Source organism: Ambystoma mexicanum, chromosome 6q (assembly GCF_040938575.1).
Source record: "Ambystoma mexicanum isolate Mex_15411 chromosome 6q, UKY_AmexF1_1, whole genome shotgun sequence".
Taxonomy (NCBI): Eukaryota; Metazoa; Chordata; class Amphibia; order Caudata; family Ambystomatidae; genus Ambystoma; species Ambystoma mexicanum.
In genome coordinates this window covers 305,111,254-305,128,402 of record NC_090937.1, presented here as the reverse complement: position 1 = coordinate 305,128,402, position 17,149 = coordinate 305,111,254, and the positions used below count along the sequence as shown (strand labels likewise).

The window sequence follows — 17,149 nt, the reverse complement described above, 5'->3', positions numbered from 1 at the left end:
ACCTTCTGGGCCAAATGAAATTCCGTCACTACCTTCGGAAGAAAAGAAGGACGAACTCTAAGGACAACCCTGTCCTTGTGAAACACAGTGAAGGGTGGCTTAACTGAAAGTGCCTGTAACTCACTCACTTTGCGAGCGGAAGTAACCGCAACTAAAAACACAGTTTTCAGAGTTAACAGCCTCAAAGGGCAAGAATGTAAAGGCCCAAACGGAGCACCCATAAGAAACTTAAGAACAAGGTTTAAATCCCAACCGGGCACCAGGAAAGGTGACGGAGGGAACACATTAGTGAGCCCTTCCAGAAACTGTGAAATCAAAGGGATTTTAAAGTAAAAACACTCTTCAGATGAGCGCTTAAAGATGGACAGCGCCGCCAGGTAACCTTTAATGGTACCCACTTGCAAGCCCCTGTGGGCCAAAGAAAGTAAAAAGGACAGAACCATGGGGATGTCACATGCAAAAGGATCCACATTCTGAACTCGGCACCAGTCGCAGAACTTACGCCAACGGTACAGAGACTTTGTTGCTGGCCTTCGGGCCGAAAGCAACACCTCCATCACGTCTTCAGGGAGGTCCCAATCCATATACCTCAACCTTTCAGAAGCCAAGTGTGAAGGTTGAGGGATCTGACCTCTGGATGGAGAACCTGACCCCCCTCCCGTGAGAGCAGATCGTCTCGGTAGGGAAGACGACGCGAAGGGCAGATGGACAAGTCGAGAAGGTCCGGGTACCACGTCCTCCGGAACCGAACTTCCGTAACCTCCGCAGCACTTGCGGAATGACGGGGACTGGAGGAAACGCGTACAGCAGCAGGAACGACCACTCCACCACGAACGCGTCTCCCAAGGCTCCTTTTGGAGGAAATTCCAGCGAGCAAAACCTTTCGCACTTCCGGTTGACACTGGAGGCGAAGAGATCCACTTGAGGGGTCCCCCAAAGGGCGAAAATCTCCAGGAGAATCTCCTGAGCCAACTCCCACTCGTGAGAGATCGTGCTCTGCCTGCTCAGAGCGTCCGCCGTCACGTTTTCGTCTCCGGCCAGATGAACTGCCGAGATCGAAACTTCCTGCTGGATGGCCCAGAACTCGAGCTGCATCGCCTCCCTGCACAGAGGAAGTGACCCTGCCCCCCCCTTTTTGTTGAGGTAGTGCATGGCCACTGTGTTGTCCGTCAGGATCAGGACACTCTTTCCTCGCACAGTCGGCAGAAAAGCCTTCAGGGCTAGCCTGACGGCCCTCAGCTCCAACAGATTGATATGGAGTCTGGACTCCGACGGAGACCAACGACCGCTGACTGTCAGCCCGTTGGCAGGAGCTCCCCAACCCGTGAGGGATGCATCCGTCACGATCGTCACCTCCGGCCAGGGAAGCCAAAAAGGAGCCCCCTTCATCAAGTTGCCTTCGACGGCCCACCACAGAAGGTCCCGGGCGACCGAGGGCGGCACCTGAACCGGGTCCGACATCCTGCCGGAGGACTGCGACCATTGCGTCTGGAGCGCCCACTGCAAAGATCTCATCCGCAGGCGAGCCTCTGGCACCAGAAGAATGCAGGATGCCATGAGGCCGAGCAGCCTCAAGAACTCGAACGCTGGGAGCGTCTGGGCATCCTGAAACTTGTGCACCATCTGCTGAATGTGAAGAGCCCTCACCTGGGGAGGAAAACACTACCCCAGGGAAGTGTCGAGCACTGCTCCGATGTACTGGAGCCGCTGTGTTGGCGTCAAATGGGACTTCTTTAAATTGAGGGAGAAGCCCAGCCTGTGAAGGGAGTGGCAGGTGACGGACAGATGATCCAGGACTTGCTCGGGAGAGCTCCCCCTGATCAACCAATCGTCCAGGTAGGGGTAGACGTGAATCCCCCCTTGCCTGAGATGCGCTGCCACCACCACCGTGAGCTTGGTGAAAACCCTCGGGGCGGAGGTCAATCCGAACGGCAGGACCCGAAACGGAAAGTGCGAGTCGCCAACCGCGAACCTCAGGTACTTCTTGTGCTTGGGATGGATCGGCACATGGAAGTAAGCATCCTTGAGGTCGAGTGACACCAACCAGTCCTGAAGCTGAAGGGCCTGGAGGACTTGAGAGAGAGTAACCATCTTGAACTTGTCCTTCCTGAGGAGTTTGTTCAAACCGCGCAAGTCCATGATGGGTCTTATTCCCCCGTATTTCTTCGAAATCAAAAAATAAGGGGAATACCACCCCATGTTCCTCTCCGCTACAGGCACCAATTCTATGGCGCCTTTCTCCAGCAGGACTTGAATTTCCTGCGCAAGGAGCGGATCCGGACTCTGCAAAGAGAGGTTCCCCGGTGGATTGTCGCGAGGCCTGTGCCGAAAGGGAAGACAGTAGCCGTGGGTTATGATCTCCAGAACCCACACATCTGAAGTAATGGCTTGCCACTCTACAAGATGCTGCGCCAGCCTTCCCCCAACCGGCGAACCATGGGGCATGGCCTCATGACTGAGTGGTAGCGACTGCGGCGTTACCTGAGGGCAAAGAGGCAACTGCCCGAGCGGCCTTGGCACCACGGGTACCCTGTCGTCCACCTCTGGTACCCCTGCGTTGGCCTCTTTGACTGCCAGCTCCTCTCGCTTTACTGAAGGACGAGTAATAGCGAAAGGAACCACCCCTCCACTGCTGTCCCCTAGGACGAAAAGGCAGAGGTTGGCGAACTGCAGCGCCCAACGACTTCGCTGCAGTTTTCGAGGTCTGCAACCTCTCAAGGCTCTCGTCAGCCTTGCTGCCAAAAAGGTGTTCACCGTCAAAGGGCATGTTGAGGAGCCGAGACTGCACATCAGGAGCAAACCGCAACCACGCAAACCTGCGTATCACGGTGCTCGCCGCCATGGACCTACTGACGCATTCAGCTAAGTCCAAACCCGACTTAACGGACTCACACATGGCATCCTTACCATCCTGGACCATAGCAAGGAAACCATCCCGTTCGTCCCCTTCGGGAATATGTTCAGCCGCTAACGCAACACAGTTCCACAGAGTGTGTGTGAAACGAGACAAGGCACAAATGGAGTTGGCCGCCTGAAGCGCCATACCACCAGAAGAAAACACTTTCTTCGCCCAGCCATCAAAACGTTTGTCGTCCCTATCAGGAGGGATGGTAGGGTACGACGCCTGCTTTGCCGGCGCCGTGGCCGCCTGCACCACCAAACTCTCCGGAGTAGGGTGCCTGGTCAAGTAGCAGGGGTCGCTACTGGCTGGACGGTATTTTCGCGACAAGGATCTGCCCACTGCCGGGAGAATCTCCGGAGCAGTCCAAGCCGCCGCCACCCTTCTCTGTAAAGCCATATGGAACGGCAGTACCGGATCAGTTGGGGGACCAACATCAAGGATGTCCGTGAGATCATCCTTCACAAACTCCCCTGGGGGAGCAGACCATCCCAAGTACTCAGAAACCCTAGCCATAAGGCGCCGGTATGAGGAATCGGCATGAGAGCCAGGCTCAGGCCTACAAAACTCCACCTCCGGAGAGGAGTCCAGTCCACTGGCATCATGCAGTGACTGTCTCAAATCGTCAAACTGACTATGGCCCGAGACATATTCATCTGGAACCTGACTAGGAACCAGGCCATCAGAATCCTCATCCGCCTCTGAAATATAGTCCAGGTGGCGAAAAGAAGGCACCCGAGAGTGCTTGCTCTTAACCAGAGCCTTCCTAGGGGGTTCTCCCGTGCCACGGGGTACCTCCGACACGAAAGGCGTCGATGGCGTTGAGCGAATCGGCGCTGGCGTCGAGAGAACCGGCATCGGTGCCTAGAGGATTGGCGTCGAGGAAATCGGCGTCGACGTCAGATGCAGCGCCTCCAGCAACGGCGGCGTCGACACAGCCCTCGAAGCCGGAGCCCCGAGCGTGTCCCTCGACGACCTGAGCGTCAACGGCTTCGACGACTTCCTCGGAGCCGGAGCCTCGAGAAAGCCTGTCAATGCCCTCGACGCCTCAGACGTCGATGTCTTCCTCGAAGACCTCACAGGTGCATGCGGTCTCGAACGCGTCGAGGACCGGGACCTGGAACGGGTACGTCGAGAACGAGTCTCCTTGTCCGAACGGGACCTCTCCCGTGACTCGTGCCGACCACTCTTGCGAGCGGTGTCTCTCGACCTCTCACGACCGACCCCACTCGGGGGCGCGGACGGCATAGTACCCTGCGACTCAAGAATCGCCAGCATTTTCTTCCCGAAGGAAGCCCATTCCTCCGGCGTCGCACGGCTGGTGGGGTAAGCGACGTGCCGGGCAGAGTCCTCCGAAGAGGACCTGGAAGACGACCTGTGTCGGCGCTTCCGAGAATGCCTCGAAGAGGCTGAGGAGTGGCGAGACCGACTCCTAGAAGGAGACCCACGAGACTTCCGACGATGACGCGGAGAGTCACCCCTCGAATCATCCGTCGAAAGCCCCGCAGACTTCGACTTCCTGGGCTTGGACACCCGACCTACCGACAACTTATTCTTACGTTCGCGTAAGGCTTTGGACGTGAGCGACTGGCAGTCGATACAGTCATCCGTGTCGTGGGCCTCCCCGAGGCACCAGAGGCAGGCGTCGTGCGAGTCCGTCACCGACATCTTGGACCCACACTCCCCGCACTTCTTGAAACCCGGACGCGGGGTCGAAGACGAAGTAGAAGACATCTTCACACAAAGGATTTTCACAAAACGAACAGGTTCGAAGAACCGAGAAGAACAGAACTCTAAAGAGTCGCGGCGTGAACCGAGAATCACGAAGCAACACGTTCGCGGAAAAAACGGAACTGAGGCCACGGGCGTCGTGCGTCCTACTTATCACATCGGATGACGTTGGAGGAGGTCCTCGAAGACGGCGCATCGACGTCATCGACGCAGACGCCGAAAAAAGTTTCCGAAGCAGCACAGCTGTGGTGATTACATGTCATAGATATGGAATACGTCGGAGGACCCAATCCCCTCGAAATTATATCCATCTAGGAAGTCAGTGCAGTGAACCCCTTAGCAAACCACCTCACAATTGTAAGTGTAGCTCCAAGTGCACAAAAAGCATACATACAACACTCCAAGATGCAACCAATATGTGTATTTTAATTGCATCAAGATATCAAAATAAAAGCATCAACATAATTTTAAAGAAGTCCAATTCAAAACCCCCATTGGTTGGGTGAGTCAAACCCAGCTCCGCTCCACTTGATACATGCAACTGGAGGCAAATACTCACTGCTTCCCCAGCAACAGGAATTCATTACTTCCCTGTAACTCCTGTTCTCCAGCATTGGTATCTTTCATAGATTCGCATGCTGTCAATATTCCCCGTAGTTATGCTGGGAATCCTCAGTAAGAGAGCAGTTTCATTTTAAACTGAAAACTTCAGTCACTTTAGTGCTCTATTGCCATATTTTTGGGTCATATTGCCCACAGCCAATGGAACAGGCTCCCTTAGCTCTACGGCTGGAGACAATCTTCAGATTTTGTTCTAGCGCACTTAAAGTGGCAGTATGAACCAAGAAAAACAGTAAGTGGGGTGGTTGCATGTGAATCTATGAAAGATATCAATGCTGGAGAACAGGAGTAAAAGGAAGTAACTCATTAATTCTCCAGCACTGGATCCTTCATAGATTCACATGCTGCAAATAGATTACAAAGCAGTACCATATAACCAAAACAGGCAGAGGCAAGCTCCTTGTAGCAAACTGTACCACAGAAACACTAACCTCACGCAAACAGGTTATGGATTACCACCTGGCCGACTTTAGACTGCAGCGGAATCTGCTGACGCAGTAGAACTTTGCGAAGGTGTGCACTGACCTCCACATTGCTGCTCTGGAGATGTCCGGAAGTGGAGTGCCATAGTAGCAACCGAAGAACTGGTGGAGTGAGCCATGGCTCTGGCCAGGGAGAGGTCTGCCCACCTGCTGATGGCAGGAGAAGATGCAGGATGAAAAATCCATCTGGCAATAGGAGGTTTTGACAACGCCTTTCCGCTTCCAGATGAGCTAAATATAACAAAAAGCTGTGAAGCCTGCAAGGGCTTGGTGCAGGGTACATAGTATTTGGAAGCTTGCATGACATCTAAAGTGTGCAAAGAGCACTCTACTGGGGAACCCAGTGATACAAAGAACGCTGGGAATAACAGGCTCATTGAGCTGAAATGTGGATGGCACCTTGGACACAAAAGAGGGATTGGTACATAGAACCACCTTGGATTTGTGGAACATCGGGTAAGGTGCTTTGCAGGAAAATGCCTGTATTTTGCCTACCTGTCTCGCATAGGTGATGGCCATCAGGAAAGCAGTTTTCCAGGATAAGAATTTTATTGGAGCTTTGCGCATTGGCTGAAATGGTGGCTTCATTTGGATGGAGAGGACTATGTTTGGTTCCCAAGCCGGTGCTGGCTGCTTGATTAGAGGGAATGAACAAAAGAGATCTTTGAGGAACTCCTTGATCAGTTCTTGGGACCAAAGTGAAGGTGTGGCCGGAGAACGGGTATACCTTGAGATAGCTGCTAAATATACCTTAATGGAAGAGTGAGCCAAGCCAGACTGTGCTAAAGACAACAAGTAAGGCAGAAGGCTGCTAGTTGAATGGCGAAAGGGTCAAGCTTCTTGGATTTGCACCATATCTTACACCGTCTCCATTTGCTGTTGTAAAAAGCAATTCTAGAGGGAGTGCAGGCCAGTGCTAGAATGTCTTTGCAGTCTTGAGGTAGCGTGATAGCGCAGAATTCTACGAACACAGGAGCCAAGCCATCAGATTGAGGGAGGATGGATCGTGGTGGAGAATGTCTCCTTTGTTCCTGGAAAGCAGATTGTGAGGGTAAAGTCTCATTGGGGTGGCGGAGGAGAGTTCTAGGAGATTGGAGTAATCAGTACTCCCTCGGCCATGCCAGGGTCACCAATATCAGTATGCACTGATGTTGTTTGCACTGATGTTGTCTGAAGACACTTGGTACCTGAGCCACCAGTGGAATTGGAGGAGGGATGCCCCGTCAACGGGAATGAGAAAGCATCCCTGCAGCTCTCGGGAAGGGGAAATCTGCTGCCAAAAGCTGTGCTCCGTTTGTTCTGGTAGGTGGCAAATCGGTCTTTGTCCGGGGTTCCCCATAAGCAGAAAACCTACAGGAGCCGATTTTCCTGCAACTCCCACTTGTGACAAGAGTGAAGCTCCCTGCTGAGGAAATCCGCCCTGGTATTCTGCAGACCCAGGAGGTGAAAGGGAACATGTGCTGTTTCAGCACCCAGTGCCATAGGAATTGTGCCTCCGGCAACAAGGCGGGAGACTTGTACCCCACCCTGCTTGCGAATGTAGAACATCGTAGTGGTGCTATCTCTATTGTGACTCTTGGATGGAATGACTTTAGCGCCCAATAAACGGCACGCAGCTCCAAGAGACTGATATGCATAGCTGTCTCCTCTTTTGTCCGAAGTCCCCTGGCATGCAGGTTGTGAGAATGTGCACCCAAGCATTCTAGGGAAGCGTCCGTGCCGACAGTGACTTGATGAAGAGGGAGCTGAAAGGGGCCGCCCTGCACTAGATGAGCTTTGACGAACCACCAGTCTAGCGGCACTCTGAAACTGTGGTTCAATCTGGTCTTGTCACAACCCAGAGACCCATTTCCAGTGGGCGTTCAGGAATTCCTGCGGGGTACGCATGCAGTGCCTTCAGTGAGGTATCAGAGGGATGCAGGAGGACATCACGCCCAGCAAGTACTTGTAGCTGTGAACAGATACTGATGGCGACCCAGAGGTGCCTTTTCTTTTTATGGGGTGGCTTTGCAAGATATGGTGTCTAGATTTACACCCAGGTACAGCGCCTGTTGCGAGGGAATGAGACAGGATTTTGGGTAGTATGAGACACATGGGAGTATTCTCCCATATAGACCCTGAGAATCCCTTATTCAGGTGGCCGGGGGAGGGCTGGCGCTCTCCGATCCCAAACCTGGGGGTGGACGAGCAAGGGATCATCACCTGGGTAGAGGAGCCAGGGGTTATGCTCGGGGGAATTTCCCATGCGAGATGCAGTTTTATACCGGGCAAGAAGGTGAGGAGGACGAAGTCCCAGAAGCTTTTGTAGGATGTTCCAAATCTACCTCCCTACCACCCACTGAATCTCCCTTACCCAAAACCAACAACCCCTCCCCATCTGGTAAACTGATTAGGAACTAATCCCTGTCTTCCTCTTATCTACCCGAGTACTCCTAGTCATTCTTCTCCACATCCCTCTGATTATTAGTTCCCAAATTCCCAGTCTACTTTGAAAAAACACTACCGTTCCCACAATCCCCCCCTTTTCATTTCACAAACCCTGCAAAGCTCACCTTTCCGAATCCAACAACCACCCCCTTCCTTATGACACCTTTCCCCCATCCTACCCAGTAGGATACTTAGAAACTCTATCTCCACCCCCCACACTTTCCAACGCCAACACTTTCTTACCCCGTTAAAGACAACGGATTAACACCAGAGCCGTTTTCCCGACATGTGAAAACACAAGGGTCAGGCAATTGACAATAACTACACACACCCGACAGCCCTTTCCCTTCCCCACAGGGATACAAGGTGGAGAACAAGAGCACATTTTGATCAAGGACAAACGCACCAGGAAGCAGCTATTCCCGGAAGGCAATTCAAACATAGAAGAAGGACAGCGAGACCGCAAAGGACAACAAGGAGGGAAGTGCCCTTACCCTTTTCGACCCAAACCTGCGAAGCCTCGGTGAAAATAATCATAAGACTGGGAACTACAGCTGACCTGTGCTGTAACAGATGTCTACGGTGCAGAGGACCCTCCCGCACTGATAACCGCGGCGGGGAGGTGCTTTTTATTATGTGGTACCATCTTTGACGCCAGAGACAAGAAACGCCAAGGAGGTCAGCACAGCCGGTGAGACGGAGGGAGAACCGGGAGTAAACCAGACAGTGTTGAGCAAAGGTTGCAAACAGCAACTTATTATGAACAAAGAACTTGTGTGCTAAGTGAACTTTTAAAGCTAAAGAAAATACCAGCTGCAGAGTGGTCCGACGCCAAAGCGGCATCCATTCGAAAGACTGTGGCTGGTCCCCTTTTGTTGTGAACATTTAAGTAACAAGAGGTCGTAGGAAAGGCCAGAATACAGTTAAGGTGGTCATACAAGGGTCGAGCCAAAACCCTTTGTACAATCGACAGTCCTTAACCCATCACTAAAGTACTGACATTGTGAAACAGGCGTGTGCGCCCGGCTGAGGGAAACACTGTATGAAAAATAAATGTGGAAAGCCTGACTGGGGGCTCAAGGGAAAGCCTGACTGGGGGATAGAAAAAGTTAAGGGAAGTGAATCCTGCAAAGTATTACAAATAAGTGAAATGTGTTAGAATGGCTACGTGAATCCGAAGGAGGGATGCCAAGAGGAAAACTAAGGGAAATGAATCCTGCATCGTGATAAAGCAAGGTGAACTGTGCGAAACTGGCAAATGTGAACCCGGCTGAGAGATATCCACAGTGAATTGTACAAGCTGCTGAAAAATTTGAACAAAGGACCATAGTGAACCCGATTGAGGGAGGCCCATGGTACAAGAAGGATCGGAGCCTGGTTGAGGGGGATCCAAGGGTGAAGGGAAATCACTGACGAGACAATTACAGAAAGGTACTTTTGTTTTTGTTGGTTCTAATACATCAGGCCCTCTGAGGCAAGAGACTTGGTCTAAAAGAGACTTAGCCACAGAAGGCCCTGATAATTTGGAAACAAACTATATGCTTGTGCTGGAGAAGTGTGCAGTGCTTAAGTTCCACCGTGTCCCGTGCTAGAAAACATGGGGAAGGGATACCCCAGATAAACCATCCTGACTTATCATTTGTGAAAACTTCCTTTTCTGGTGAACATTATCCCACACTATTTTGTATCTTAGCGGTAAGGTTTGGCAATAGTTTCTTTTTAGTATAGCCCCTTTTTATTTGACAAGACGCCACTAGGACTGCCTTATTATTATTTGATGGTCTTAGATTTTGGTTTAGATTAGGCATTTTTCTCACTCATTTATACAGTTTAATTAACCCACTTGAACTGTGATCATGTGTGCCTGTCTTACCTGTTGCCACCATGAGTTCCTTACAGAAGTTTATGGAAAACCTCAGTGACTGGAGACAGCGGATCGTTTGAGCAGTGCTGTGAGCTGCCTTGGTGTAAGATGTTGCCTTCACTAGCCAGTCAAAGATACGGGTACACATGTGTGCCCTCTTGACAGAGGTGCGTTACCACTGGCGCAAGGCATTTCGTGAACACTCACAGTGCTTGCCGCAGTCCAAAAGGTAGGGCTTTGAACTGGTAATGTTGGCCTGCTACAACAAAACGCAGTTAACGGCGGTGTGTCCAATGAATAGGGATGTGAAAGTAGGCGTCCTCTACGTCTACAGAGGTCAGGAAATCGTTGAGTTGCAGTTGCGACAGCACCTGTTGTAAAGTGACCACAAGGAACGTCTGAGCTTTTAGATATTTGCTCAGCAATCTGAGATCTAAAATAGGTCTCCAACACCCAGACCTTATTCTTACTAGGAAGTATAAGGAGTAGACTCTTCAACCTTGCTGTGTGTGAGAGGAACTCTTTGTATGGCTCCCTTGGCAAGCAAAGACTGGACTTCCCCACTGAAGATGATGATGGCCTATGGTTGTCTTCTTGAGTGGGGGGATGATAGGTGGTGTCTTGACAAATTCCATCCTATGGCCCTGCTGGATGATGGATCGCACCCATTCATCGGTGGTGATGTTTTTCCACTCTTGGACAAATTCTGACAGTCTTCCTCCCACTGGGATACTGAAGTTGGAGGGCACAGCCTCGGACATGTCAGGGCAGCTTGGACGACTGGCCCATGGACTGAGCAGAGCCGCCGGCATTGGTCTCCGAAGTAGGATTGGATTTTTGCCTGTAAGGGTCCGGTGAGGTGTAGGCCAGATCTTTGTAGGACAGCGACAGGCAGGTGGGGGCTGTATTCCTGCCAAGTCCTGGAGAAGAGAGACTTTCCTTCCCAGGGAGCGTGCCGTGTCTGTATCTGTCTTGATGGTTTGGAAGGTTTCATCCACTTTTTTACCAAAGAGCTCCACTCCATTGAAAGGCAGATAGACAACTTTAGTTTGGACTGCAGAACGGAAGTTGGTTGCCTTTAACCATCCTTGTCAACACAGGACAACCCCATTTCCAATTTGCTGAAACCTAGTATCTGCGATGCCTACTGAGACAAAGATGGTGTGGTCGGGTTCTGCTTTACCTTCGTGGAGTAGATCTACTGCCTCCTGCCTTTCATCTTCTGGAAGGAACTCCAGAATGGGTACAAGTTTAAACTACAATTGTCGTTCATATCTTCCAGGAATGGCCATGGTATTGGTCGCCTTGATGGTAGTGGCAGCTAGAGTAATAATTCAGTTTCCGAAAGAATCAAGGAACTTACCCTTTTTAACAGGTGGGAGAGAGCAGGAAGAAGACGGATTTGCGGATAGCTTGTGTGCAGCTACGAAAACCAAGAAGTCTGGCGTTTGTTGTGTCCGCAGGCAAGTAGGCGCTGAGTCCGGGACCCTCTAACTTTTTTCAAACCTCACCTTTTTGTGAGGGATGACCATCATCCCAAATGTCGTCTAGGAGGGGTATTGCCAGGATGGACTTCCTGTGCTGCACACACCATTGGTAAAGAAGGCTATCCTTCTTTTGCTCATCTGGCTTTAAACCGAACATCTTGGTGGCCCTACCCATCAAGGCGTGAAAGGACCCAATCTCGCCTGGCGGAGAATCCCTGGTGCGGGCTTCTTCTGGTTTGCCATGAGTTGGGATTATATCGTCGAATTCGTCAGATTTATCTGTTATGTGGACAGATTATTGTTGGTCATCCGGGTTGTGCTCAGAGTCTGTGTCTGTTAATTGTAGCAGCCTTTGCAAATGCTCTTCATCTTTCGTGAGATGAGAAGCAGCTGAAAAACCATTGGGCCCTTCTTGAAGGACCCTGAACAACTGGTGTGGTTAGATTGTGGGTGTAGCTGGCAAACTGTGATGAATCTCAGAGACAAGAGCCTTCAGGGAGTCCAGGATATCCATAGAGACGTCACTAGGGCACTGAGTGCCCACTGGATTTGGAGCCTCCTGGCATGATTGCCCTTGAACTGGCACTGATGTAGGTGGAGGCATGTCTGGCACCTGGGTGTAGCCCCCTTCTGAGGAAACAAAGTGGTTTGTCAGGTACTCCCTCAATCATGCATGATGGTTGAAAAGCCAGTTCTGGGTTGGTTCCCAGAGTACGAGGGTTAGCTGGGCGTGGCAGCAACAACAATGCTGATGCTTTAAGTGGTGGCAGCAAGATAGATGCAGTTTCTGCTGTTGTCGAAGATTATCTGATGGTAAACGTGGGTTTGGGTGTCGTGGACGATGATGTACACGCGATGGCACTTGCTTCTACAGGTGGTAATGCTACCGTCGTCGACGAGGACTTTGAAGTGGACCAAGAGGATTTCGTCGTAGTAAACGATCTTTTTAGCCGTCGACAGTGTGGTTGATGAAGTCTTCTTGTTTGTTGAAGATGTCGCTGATGAGGTCTTGGCCGTCGTTCTGTTGTCAGCGATTTAGGTGCCGCCGACCAAGATGTATGCCTTTTTCCCCAAAGAAGATCCAGAAACTAGCCCAACATCTGCATGTGGCATGGACGAGGTAGGAGGTTTCTCCAATGTCGTGGCCTGCGTCTTTGTTGCCTCTGACTGGGAACTTGCAGAAGGTGCTCCATGCTACCCTTTCCTGCTTTTTGGTGGGACGTTGTGCGACCTTGACCTCTTACTAGAGGTGGTTCGCTGGGTAGACCAACCCTGCCTCAGAGAAGCATGACTCCATATGGATGCAGAATCAAAGGCCCACGCCCGTGCATCACCGACCTACGCAACCAGTTTACGATAACAGTGCCTCAGGGTTCTATTGGAGAAGGGCGGACATTTCACACTCCTCAATGATGTGATGAGGGTCGAAACATTTGTCATGTAGATCTTCTATGAAGAAATGTTTAGGCTGCATCGGGTGCCTGCCCTGGAAATACTTTTCCTCTTTACTTCAGATATTGTGGTAGGCCCAAATGTTTGTTTTTGAAGACTGTTTTTTCCATGTGCGTGAGGACCGTGCATGGGCCAGACAATGCAGAGTACAACTCCTTGGCACTGGGAGACAGATATAGAGGACTCCCAACAAGAAACGTGCAGTAAAAATCTGAAGATGTCCTCCAAGGGTGGAGCTAAGGCCTGTTACATTGGCTGTGGGCAGTATTAGGCACAATGACAAAAGAGCACTGAAGTGACTGAAGCTTTCAGTGTAAAATTAAACTGCTCCCCGTTACCGAGGATTCTCAGGCTAACGACAGGGAATATTCATATCATGTGAATCTATGAAAGGTCTAATGCTGGTGATGCATTGAAGAGCATCAACCAATCCACATACGTACTAATGTAAACTGCTATAAAATGAAAATGAAAATACCATTGCACCCTATTGCCGCACAGAAGGCTTACTTCCTGCTCTGAGCATATGTTTCTTTTTCCATGTACACTGTTACAAAACCTACAAAAACAAACATTGGAAATGCTCTACAGTATTTCTCTCTTTCCACTACTATTTACTTAATGTGTTCTGCATTCATTATGGTATGTTACTGGGTTTATACTGTGCATCTCTCCCTTTGTCGGTCTCTAAATATACACTCTGACAAGACTAGGACCCTGGCCTTGTCAAAAGGGCTAAGGGGAGACCTGCCACAAAGCAATCCTTGTCCAAGCAAGTCTGTAGCCCCCGCCCCCCTGCACCTCCCCAATGCCAGCATTATTGTTTGTATGCTCTTGACTCCAGCAGTGGCGAGTAGAGACTATTAGCTGAAAAGGTGAGGCATTGGTTTAGTAAATGCAAGGGTACTGCAGTGGGAGTGTTTAGATGGCAAGTGAGTAAAGTAAGGAGTGTCTGTGAAGTAAATGGTACAGAGTAAAAGGAGGGTGTTTGTGTAGTAGTGAGTGGAGGCAAGTAGTAGTAGTAGCAGCAGCAGTAGGACAAGAGTAGTAGGGTAGAGGAGGGAAGTAGTGGAACAGAGGAGGAGTAGGGAAAGGGAGTGGAAAAAAGAATAACATCAAAGGGTGGAGACGAGAGCAAGGAGGAATGAAGCATCTCAGGTGGAGGCAAAAAAGACAGTAAAGGTAAAAAGGTAGTGGCGAGTATGGTCTAAGGGTGTGGATGGACAAGACTGACACAGGTGGCATAGTGGTTGCTATAGAGTTATTTAGCAAGAAAATAAAGATTAAACCTAACTTTCCCTATCTCTATGAGGGGATTCCCTGTGTAAGTTCAAAGGGGTCTATCAGAATGTCCTTGTAACTTAAACAGTCCACTGTCATGTGGCAAAACTAACTCTGTCCCTTACTCTTCTAACTAAACTAGAAGGTTGCGTCAATGTTTTTTGCCCAGCAGAATGACTCCCTTTTCCTGGATGAGGCAGCACGGTTCTGGTTGAACATTTTGTAACCAGGGGAAATGATTCCCTTCCCCTGGCCAAAAGTGTTCACCAAAATACTATTAAGTTCCAATGGTTATCTCCAGGAAGAATGCCTCACTTCTCCTGGTTAAAATGTACTCAAAATTATACTCCAATGTTCTAACACTTGGTATCTGAAAGTTCACCACACATGCCAGGGGGAATGACACCCCTTCCCCTGGTTGAGGACTCTGTGGTCGGTTTCCATTTTAGCCAAGAGAATGAATCCATTCTCTTGGCTTTGGCTTTTCACTAGTGCAATGTTTTTCTCAAGTGCAATGTTACCAGGAGAATGACTCCCTGGCCCTGGTATCTTGGATTTCACAGTCTACTGTCCATAGGGAATGATTCTCTTCCCCAGGTCTCTTTGAACCACCTATAGAATTCTCAGCAACACATAAAACTAGGGTCCCCAGACCTAGGCTGCTCCACTTTTTGAATTCGGTCCACTTGGTTCACTCTCCTGCCAAGTGTGGCCACAAGTAAGATGACTTGTATCTTTCCCCTGGTTTGGTTGCAGGTACCAGACCCGTATTTCTCTGCTCTGATGATTTGGCAGACTGGGGTTACTCTCCTGCCAAGTACTGCCACGAGGAAGATGACTTGCCTCTGTGTAAATGTTAGGGCCCCAGACCCTTCTTATCTGCTTGTTGGGGTTTCCGGTACTTGTTGTACGTCTCACGTGCCACCTTAGCACCTTTATGCCCCTCCGGTGAGCCTGCAGCCGACTGTTTGCTACTAGGCCGTGAAGTAAGTAGCTTCGCCTGCCTGGTGACTGTTCCCGTGCCCCCAAACCCTCAAATTTCCCCCATTACCTTGCTTTGCGACTCGGTACCTTGCCAGGGCTTCCTGGGGCTGGACTCAGCCTCTCTGCTTCACCAGGCTCTAGTCGGCGGCATCTGTGGTCGTCCGCCGTCTCCTGTTCTCGGGCTGCTCAGCTTACCTTCTCCTGAGCAGTTGACGCAGCATCGCTCCGGCAAAGCCCTCCAGGAAGACTTGTGTCCTCCATTCTGCATCAGCTACCGGACAGGATTCGAATCGACCACGCTGGATATACTTTACAGCTGATGCCTCCTTCGGCTGGATTCAACCAATTCTGCCGTACTACTTTGGTTTTCATTCCCAGATCCTCATTTGTTGTTGGGTAACTATTAACACGCTCACTCTTGGATCTTGTCGTGATCTTCACGGCTCTGCACCTACTCCCTGTCTCAGTACTAGAACAACCAGTCTGCAGTGTCTACTTTGGATTCTTTTTCGTCCCAGTCATTAGGTCACTGGCTCTACCCATGTACATGGGGTGACTGGGTATGGTACTGGGATGCACAATATGTGTAGGGTTAGGAGGGGTGTTTTGGGAGGGGAATATACTGCGTTCTCCCTGGATGTTTGTCCTTGTCCCGAGAGGGGGGGAGGAGGAGGAAGTCTCTCGCCATGAGATCCTCCCACTGTGCACCACCACCAGGGGGACTATTAGGTAGCAGCCTCACCTCCCTGGCCTCAGGGGAAGAGGTTCCCCCTGGGGAGAAGTGACAACATCTAGGGATTTGTCACAGTGGGCATAAGAGAAACAGCCTGAATCCAACAGAGTAAGTGCAAGGCACAACCCTAATTCCCTATAGAGCACTAACATCCGGTTAGAATACAGACAGGTAGTCCATGAGGAAATTTAGAGAGGCATTGTTTAAGGAGCTCATTCGTAGCCTAAAAAATAAGTGGTAGACAGTAGGGGTTACCGATAAGTAGCACTAACCTGGGATTATGGACTCCTCGGCTAGGGAGGGAATCCCAAGGGACATGATAGAGAGAGAGAGAGAGAGAGAGAAATAGAGAAATAAATTGGCTCCCTAATCACTTCCCTGGCCTAACAATGTAAGCTATTCATTATGGGTGCCGACCCAGGTTTTCAACCAGTGCTTGGGGGAAGTGAGCTCTAGATCTGCACCCTTACGGATGCTATGATAGTTTTAAATCTGGTGCATACAGGATTGTTCCATAGCACAACAGTAGAAGCTTCTATTATATCACACACACACACACACACACACACACACACACACACACACACACACACACCCCCCCCCCCTCGCTTTGCACCAGAATTTGGTATTATGATTAGGGACATTATGAATACAGTTCTCTGCAAAAAATGCGTAACACACTGAGCTATCTTCTGAACCATTGTGGCCATCAAATTTATCAATACGTATTTCAACTTTTATTATTGCACATGATCCATATACTCCCCTGAGAAAGGTGAAAATGCAATACTAGTTGTGACATAGTAAAAACATTATAAGAGCAACTGATCAGATAGGGCCATACATGTCAACAGCCAAGCAGCAAACCCAGAGGATCAGCAGCACACTATACAATATCCTGCCAGATGTTATTTATGTTTAGCAATAAATGGGCACCAACTTCTTTGACTCAGGCAGCAATTCGAGGGAAGCAGGGCCATAGCCCGTGCCCTTTTTTCCCTCCCATAATGACTACTCTTTGTTCATGAAATCCGCATTTTAATCCCTGGTAATATTCTTTGCAAGCATTACTTTAATGTATGATTATGTATGCTAGCTGTACCTTACAGCCACCCATGATCCCTCCTGAGAGAAAAGCCTGGACTGCTCTGACAGCAACCAATGTCCAGAGTTCGGAATAATTTAGGA

The 17,149-nt window shown here is 50.1% G+C and overlaps 1 protein-coding gene across 16 annotated transcripts in view; it reads right to left on the bottom strand.

The window, feature by feature from the left end:
• The window catches only part of ANKRD17 (ankyrin repeat domain 17), a 2,430,147-nt gene that overhangs the window by 147,077 nt on the left and 2,265,921 nt on the right, over positions 1 to 17,149 (bottom strand). The window lies entirely within an intron of this gene.